The sequence below is a fragment of the Paramisgurnus dabryanus genome, chromosome 16 (genome assembly GCF_030506205.2).
Source record: "Paramisgurnus dabryanus chromosome 16, PD_genome_1.1, whole genome shotgun sequence".
NCBI classification, from domain to species: Eukaryota; Metazoa; Chordata; class Actinopteri; order Cypriniformes; family Cobitidae; genus Paramisgurnus; species Paramisgurnus dabryanus.
In genome coordinates, this window is record NC_133352.1 from 32,673,280 (window position 1) to 32,681,229 (window position 7,950).

The 7,950-nt window shown below is 35.2% G+C and overlaps 2 non-coding genes across 2 annotated transcripts; both read left to right on the top strand.

Annotated features, from left to right (window-relative positions):
• The first annotated feature begins 577 nt into the window (after positions 1-577).
• On the top strand, positions 578-650 carry trnaa-agc (transfer RNA alanine (anticodon AGC)). The gene has a single exon. It is a non-coding gene; the product is annotated as a tRNA-Ala (tRNA).
• A 1,280-nt stretch (positions 651-1,930) lies between these two features.
• On the top strand, positions 1,931-2,003 carry trnaa-agc (transfer RNA alanine (anticodon AGC)). The gene has a single exon. It is a non-coding gene; the product is annotated as a tRNA-Ala (tRNA).
• The last annotated feature ends 5,947 nt before the right edge of the window (positions 2,004-7,950 follow it).

Consider the following 7,950-nt stretch of genomic DNA (forward strand, 5'->3'; position numbering starts at 1 on the left):
ATAATGTAAACAAATACAATCTTATTGTAAAATGTTATAAATTATTTTATTAAAAAAATTGAAACTTTTGTCCCACTACAAAAGACATGAAATAAAAGTTTTGTTTTAAAATGGGAAAAATTATTGTACATTTCTGAAATACTGCTAAATTTTAAGTCTAGACTCTCATGTTGGAAAAAAACAATTGATGATTATCAAAAAAGTATTACTTTCCCCATGTTGCCATAAAATGTAAAAAAAAAAAAATGCAATGGTCATTTTTGGTCACAAGACAGTAGGTTGAACAAATTGTGCCTGACTAAGAAGTCTGAAACTCATGCCCACTACAGAGGACTCATGTCAATGGGCCAGGTCTCAGGAGGATATTCAATATAATATATGGATTCACTAGTGTTTGTTTCTAAATTTTATATGTAGTGCAATTTTTCATGCATTACGTTTCTAATTCTCAAAACCTTAAAACTTATTACCTACCTGAATACAAGAATTGTAAGAATTGACGTGTTCCCCTAATTTCCGCCGGAACTGTAATAATGAGCGCTAGCAGGTGTTACACTAAATTTATTCCGACAACATCGGGGGATTAGCTCAGATGGTAGAGCGCTCGCTTAGCATGCGAGAGGTAGCGGGATCGATGCCCGCATCCTCCAATTATTTATTGACACTCATTAAAACAACTTTGAAAGATTATGTGGTGGTTTCCCGGACAGGGATTATCTTAAACCAGGACTTGGCCTTAATTTAATTGGTTAATATAACAAGCTTTAACAAACATGCCTTACTAAAAACCTTACTTGTGTGAATTTTAAGGCAAAACAAAAGGCACTGATGTATTTTAGGATATGTCAGTGCAAGTTGTTTTCAGTTTGGGCAGCTCTTACATTTATTTTAGTCTAGGATTTGTCTAAACCCTGTCCGGGTAACCGCCCCAAATTCTATGAAAGCAAAGTTGAAACAAAACTTTATAAATTGACTATTTTAATTAAAACCTATTCAATTTGACCACAGTTATATGAATTGATTTGGACTGAAAACATGAAATGAGCAGAGAGTTTAACTTTAACGAGTATAAAGCCGAATGTCTAATGAATGCCAAACGTTGAACTAACCACCATGTTAAACTGCACAGAAGAAAACACGTGAAATACATGACAGACTTGGCACGTTTAATTTTCCAAACATATATAACGTTACGGTATATTAATCAATAATTACCGATATTCAATAACGAAGTAAACAAGACTTACCTATTGCAAAGGTCGGTGATAATAATAATAATAGCTTCCGGTGATTGGTTAAAAAGTTAGCCAGGAGTGAAACGCGATTGGTCAAAAGTAAGCCACAGGAGAGAAACGTGATTGGTCAAAAGTAAGCCACAGGAGAGAAACGTGATTGGTCAAAAGTAAGCCACAGGAGAGAAACGTGATTGGTCAAAAGTAAGCCACAGGGGACAAAAGTGATTGGCTCAAGCAGGCTTACTTTGGCTCACTCGGTCCATGGGGAAGGAGTAGGACCGCAAGCGAGAGGTAGCGGTATCGATTCCCGCATTCTCCCATTATTTCTTGACAATCATAGAGACATTTGAAAGATAAATTCAACAAAAGCAATTTCTCGAAGTAGAAAGTAAATATTGTAAATGGCCTATTTTAATTAAAACTTCTGAAATACTGTGGAACCGTTTGCTAACATACGCATATACATTTATTCAAGATAATGGATTGTCCTTCCTTACTAGTATTTTCATCAAAATTTTAGTATGCATTGCATTCTTTTATGCATTTCTGAGAACCTTAAAACTTATTACATACCTTAGTACAAGAATCGTATTGACATGTTACCTTAATTTCCGCCGGTACTCTTATAATGTAACACCTACTTGAGGGTTGGCAGGTGTTACACGAATTTCTTTCCGACGCCTCTATTACACATAGGGGGATTAGCTCAAATGGTAGAGCGCTCGCTTAGCATGCGAGAGGTAGCGGGATCGATGCCCGCATCCTCCAATTATTTATTGACAATCATGAAGACACACTTAAAAGATAAATCGTCGGAAAGCAATTTCTCGAAGTAGAAACAAAATATTGTAAATTGACTATTTTAACTAAATCTTATGAAATACTGTAGAACAGTTTGTTTATTATATAAAATTACTACTATTTATTTTCCAAATGTTTGTATGTAGTGCAATTTATATGCATTACGTTTCTAATTATTACAGTTTGTAATTACCTCGTAGGTACAATTAGACAACAGTTCAAAAAAGTAAAAAAAAATACTCATGCAAATATAGAGGTCAAATTGAGGGTGTTGTTTATCTTCAAACCAGCAGGAGGCGCCAGCACACTGAAAATAGCTATTAAAGAGTCTCTGAAATATTTTTATTGTTAACATAGTTTATTGAATTTTATACTTATTTCACCGTTATTTTCATGTCAGAAATCATACACATGTATCATTTTTTGGGGGGAACAAAATTATCAACATTCCAAGTGAGTAAAGATCATTATAATAAAGAATAATAGTCACGAGAACTGTTGCGCTTATCAAGGAATATGAACGCAGACCTGGCAGCAAGTTTTCCAATTTAATCTGCATAATGAATAAAAATCATTCTAGTATGAAATCTAACCTCAGGATACATTGATTTAAGCAGCCATCCTGATCTTCCTTTTTGTACTTTTTGTCAGTATGGGATAACTTTCAATAAAACAACATGAACATCTTGTCAGCAAAAATACTCTGAAATTTACCAACTTTGATAACATTTTCACAACAATTATTTATGAAACCGGAATCACACTTTTATTGATTTTGTATGTCTCACCATCATATTTGAATAAATATTTTAATACACATGGCACCCCAGGGTGGACGTGACTTCATAAAAGACATCGACTTCATTGCTTTACGAACGCTTTATGCCTATTGTCGAGACGTAGATAGCTCAAGGTTATGACTTCATAAATGACGTCGTCTTCAATAAATTAATAAAACCCCCATTGTGCCATACGCACGTGGTGCATATGAATTTGCACCTGACAAAAACCAATCCTCAATGTTAGATCTGGTCAAAATAGTTTAAGCTGTGTTATTCGTCAGCAGTATCAGGCCAGAATGTCTAAGAACCTGCACCCGTGTTCAACAGCAAATATTAATGAACGCATCGGCATAATACGGTGTCCTCGGGCGTCTCTACGCTTATAATACCATTCACTTGAATCAATATCTCTGTTGCATTTAATTTATGAGCTCATCTTATTCAGCGGATGGCTGAGAAACGCCCGAGGCGCGCGGAGAATGTGAGGTGAATGTGAGAGGATAAGTGTTTGGTTTTTGTTGGGGTGAACCTCACTGATGTATGTGCTGTAATCACAGTGATGTCGGCCAGACGGGACCGAACCGGACCGCCCAGCCTTGTAGTGAGTGTGTTCGTGTTCACTTCTCCTGCCCGTGGGGGGTTTGGGAATCAGACACACATAACAGCAGCTGTTGAGAGAGAGAGAGAGAGAGAGAGAGAGAGAGAGAGAGAGAGAGAGAGAGAGAGAGAGAGAGAGAGAGAGAGAGAGAGAGAGAGAGAGAGAGAGAGAGAGAGAGAGAGAGAGAGAGACGAGTGACAGATAAAGAAATGGGATGTTGGAGACCAACAGCTCACAGGGATATAAACAGAGGACCTGTTTTCAAGCTAATAAAACCACGGTTTAATATTGACATGTTTTCCCCATTTCGTGGAGTAAAAGCAATGAATTGTACTTTAAAGCTGTCTCTCTCATAGATATACCGACTCTTAAGATAAAGTGGACAGTTCTTAAAATGAAAACATTTATAGTGGACGGTTCGAGTTCAGCAGTCAATATCGAAATGTCTAAAGTTATTATCTGTAAAATAAAAATGTGGGGCCTAAAGAAAGAACTGCTCCGTTAATATCATTGTTCAGCATACGCACGCGCACGCGCGCATGGACGCATAAACTTTCAGAAAGGAAATGTGTTCTTATTGGCAGGATTGAAAACTCCCATATGATTGGCTAATTTGCAATGGACAGATATGATGATGACTTGCTTATCTATATTTAACAATGGATTATTTGGATAGATTATAAAGTCAGTGAGTTAGTTAAATAATAATATAAACTAGGGCTGTCAAAAGATTAATCACGATTAATCACATGGAAAATAAAAGTTTGTGTTTGCATAATATATCTGTGTATTGTGTGTAATAATTATTTATATAAAAATACACACATAAATATATACATTTAAGAATATATATATTTATATATATACACACACATGTAAAACCTTCCTGAATACATAAATGCATGTGTGTGTGTGTGTGTGGTGTGTGTATATATTTATACAGTCTTTCCAGAAAAACTTTATTTTGTTGCGAGCAAAAATCCTTGATCTTGCGGCACGTTTTTTTTTTTTTTTGAATGTGATGGAATATCATGCGATGAAATGGCGGGAACTTGCAAAAATTGCGGGAACTTGTTTGCAGCTTTTCAATGATGTTCACGTTACACAATCACGTCACTTCATAAAGTTCCCATGGCAACAGGGGACATGGCTGCGCTTGTCTGAAGTAAATGCAACATTTTTCAACTTTGTGCTAAAATATAATTGACTTTTTGCTACGAAAATGCGGGGATTGTGAAATCATGCAAGCCCAGAAATCTGTCATTTATGCAACGTATTTGAAAAATGCGGCCCCCGCATGAATATGCAGACTTTGGGTGATTATGCATTGAATCATGCGATCGCATAATCACGTTTTTCTAGAGGGACTGTTTATATACACAAAAATATACACAGTGCACACATATATATATATATATATATATATATATATATATATATATATATATATATATATATATATATATATATATATATATATATATATATATATATATATATATATATTATGCAAAAACAAACCTTTATTTTGAATGCGATTAATCGCGATTAATCTTTTAACAGCACTAATATAAAACAATAAAGGTACAAGTTAGATTTAGTCATCAACAATGTGTAAAGATTGACAGTTTATATGCTTCACTTGCTAGGCAATGCCGTGAAATTAAATATGCAGTACAATCAATTTAAATAATTATTTAATGCAATGGATTTAATGCAATATACTGAAGAGAATTGGGTAAGTAATCATTTTAATAGTGGACCTAATAATATTGTGTATTATAAACTACATACCTACACTGTAAAAAATTTCTGTAGAAAGTACAATATAACTGGCAGCAGTTTGCCAGCCACTTACTGTAGATTTAAAGGGGACATATCATGAAAATCTGACCTTTTCCATGTTTAAGTGCTATAATTGGGTCCCCAGTGCTTCCATCTACCTAGAAAATGTAAAAAAAAAATCAAACCCAGTAATTTAGTTTTGGTAAACCATTCACTGCAAGCATGTGAAAAAATAGGTCATTGAAATTTGGCTCCCCTTGTGATGTCAGAAGGGGATAAAACCACCCCTTAACCTTCACTATCCAACCACGTGTCATTTAGTGCAGAGATCAACTCATTTGCATTTTAAAGGACACACCCACAAACGGCACATTTTCGCTCACACCTACAAAGTGGCAATTTTAACATGCTATAATAAATTATCTATATGGTATTTTGAGCTAAAACATCACTCTGTGGACACCAAAGATTTTATTTGACATCTAAAAGAAAAGTCTTGTGAAATGTCCCCTTTAAATAAATTTTATTTACTGGCAACAGTTTGTTCAAAGATAAATGAACATTATAGATTAACAAGACTTTATCTTTACAGGAGAAAGCTATGAAAACTACAGTATCATACAAAGCTTTGCTGTAAACCATAATAAAAGGTTGATGAGGATTTCTGTTTCCCAGAATGCTTTGCATGAGCCTTTAAAAATTGTATTCTGAAAAGACAAAGACTTAATATTTAATATTCACTTTTCTTTGAACAAACGTTTGCCAATAAATTAGATAAATAGAAATCTACAGTAAGTTACTGGCAAACTACCGCTAAATTGTTTACAGTGTACAGTATGTGTGTTATCATCTTAAGAGTTTCTTATTCTCTCCAAAAACTGTATTATACACAGCAAACACAGATGCAATGTATAAACAGGCATATGCGATATCTAGCATGTTAGGTATAATTTTATTTTCCAGGCTGTTGTGAACACAATAAAACAGTGACATTTCTAAGAACGGACTTGAATCGAGGGGTCAGCGGTTGAGAGCGGTTAGTTAGAGATGAGTCAAAATGATTTTGTGTAGTCCTGCTGTGTTATTAATACAAGCATCATCAGGCCATTAATGCGTTATGCTTTATAACTTTCTGTCTCTCTCTCTCTCTCTTTCTCTCTTGGATCATCTAGGCCGTCTTTTTGCTCAGCGAGTCCATTAAGCACAGAAAGCTGAAACGCTGTATGGTTTGATGATAGCTTCTCTCTCAGCCTCTGGCCCTCTTCACTCCATCAACCTCCTTTTCTTTCTCCTTCCCTCGATTTTACATTTTCTGTCTTTGCTGTCAAAACCCGACCCCCTTTTTGTGAAGAGAGAGTGCATGTGTTCATCGTGTGTCCTCTGGGCCAAATTCTGTTGGTGTTCCTGGCTGAAATCAGGGCAAGCATTATGACGGCCTCGATTGGCTCATTAGGGCAGAATCCACCTGAGCCCCGGTATTACTCCTATAAAAACAAACATTGTTAAAACAGGATTTGGTCTTCATTAGTAGTAATTGGTAAGGTAGGCGTCACTATTAGTATAGTTAGGGATTTAAACAAGTTCAAAGATTACCGCTGACTTTTTCATCAGGAATCTACTCTTATACCCTCTTTAACTTCCTAAGATCTGAATGTCCAGATATTTGGATATCACATTTTTGGTTGTTAAGCACCATAATACTTAATTCTGTGTAACTGGAACCTGTTGTACACAAACATGCACATTTACACTGCCTCATGTTCAAAGAAAAATATTTGGTTATTATATTTATCAGTTCTTCCTAACCCCCAAATAGCTGGAGTAAATCTGAAAAAAGACAAACCAAATCTTTGGTCTTAGGAGGTTAGCCTCTTTCTAATTGTTGCTCTTCCTCAGTTCCACTCATCTTCCTCTTTCTCTGCACAGTAGCTTCTCAGATAGCAAAAGACTCCGGGGCGAATCCGCACCAAAACCACACTGGAGTTGCTGACTTCAGAGTGGATCCGGTGTGGATCTATTTGAGTTTCACCCAATTTTTCTCTTTTTATGTTTATATCTTAATATACTCTTAAATCTCAAAGTATTCAAATGGAGCATCATTAACATTAGCAATAATGTCAAAATTGTCCAACACTCTTAAAAATAAAGATGCTTAGAAGGTTCTTCAAAGCGATGGCAGAAGAACCGTTTTTGGCTTTTTAATAAACCATTCAGTCAAAAGTAAAAAAAATATTCTTTTTAAAGAGCACCAATTATCCGATTCACGATTTTACATTTGTTTGGTGTGTGTGTATCAGTACACGTTAACGATATGCAAAAGGTACAAATCCCAAAGTAAACGATGACACGAGATATCATCTCCAATGTAAATCTCTTTTCTTTGACTACAACAAACACACGGATTGTAGTCAACAGTTTGTAACCATTGTAATAATCAGATACAGGAATGCAGATCATGGAATTTTGATGATCATCTATTATATCTACTTAATTTGTTAATTGTACATTGTGTTATTCTGTATTTATTGGTACATCTACCTATCTACCTACTTACCTTTCAATCTATTTATCAAATATGTGATATGGAACATCTGCATTTGATAATGTGTCATATATCATAAGTATTGTCTAATTGGAATGCTTGATTCTGATTGGCCAGTTCCAACGATCCAAGCTTTGTTCTTTTCAGATAACTGCTGCTTAAAACTAATAACACACGGTTACCCGGATGCTGCAAATCAGTTTGATG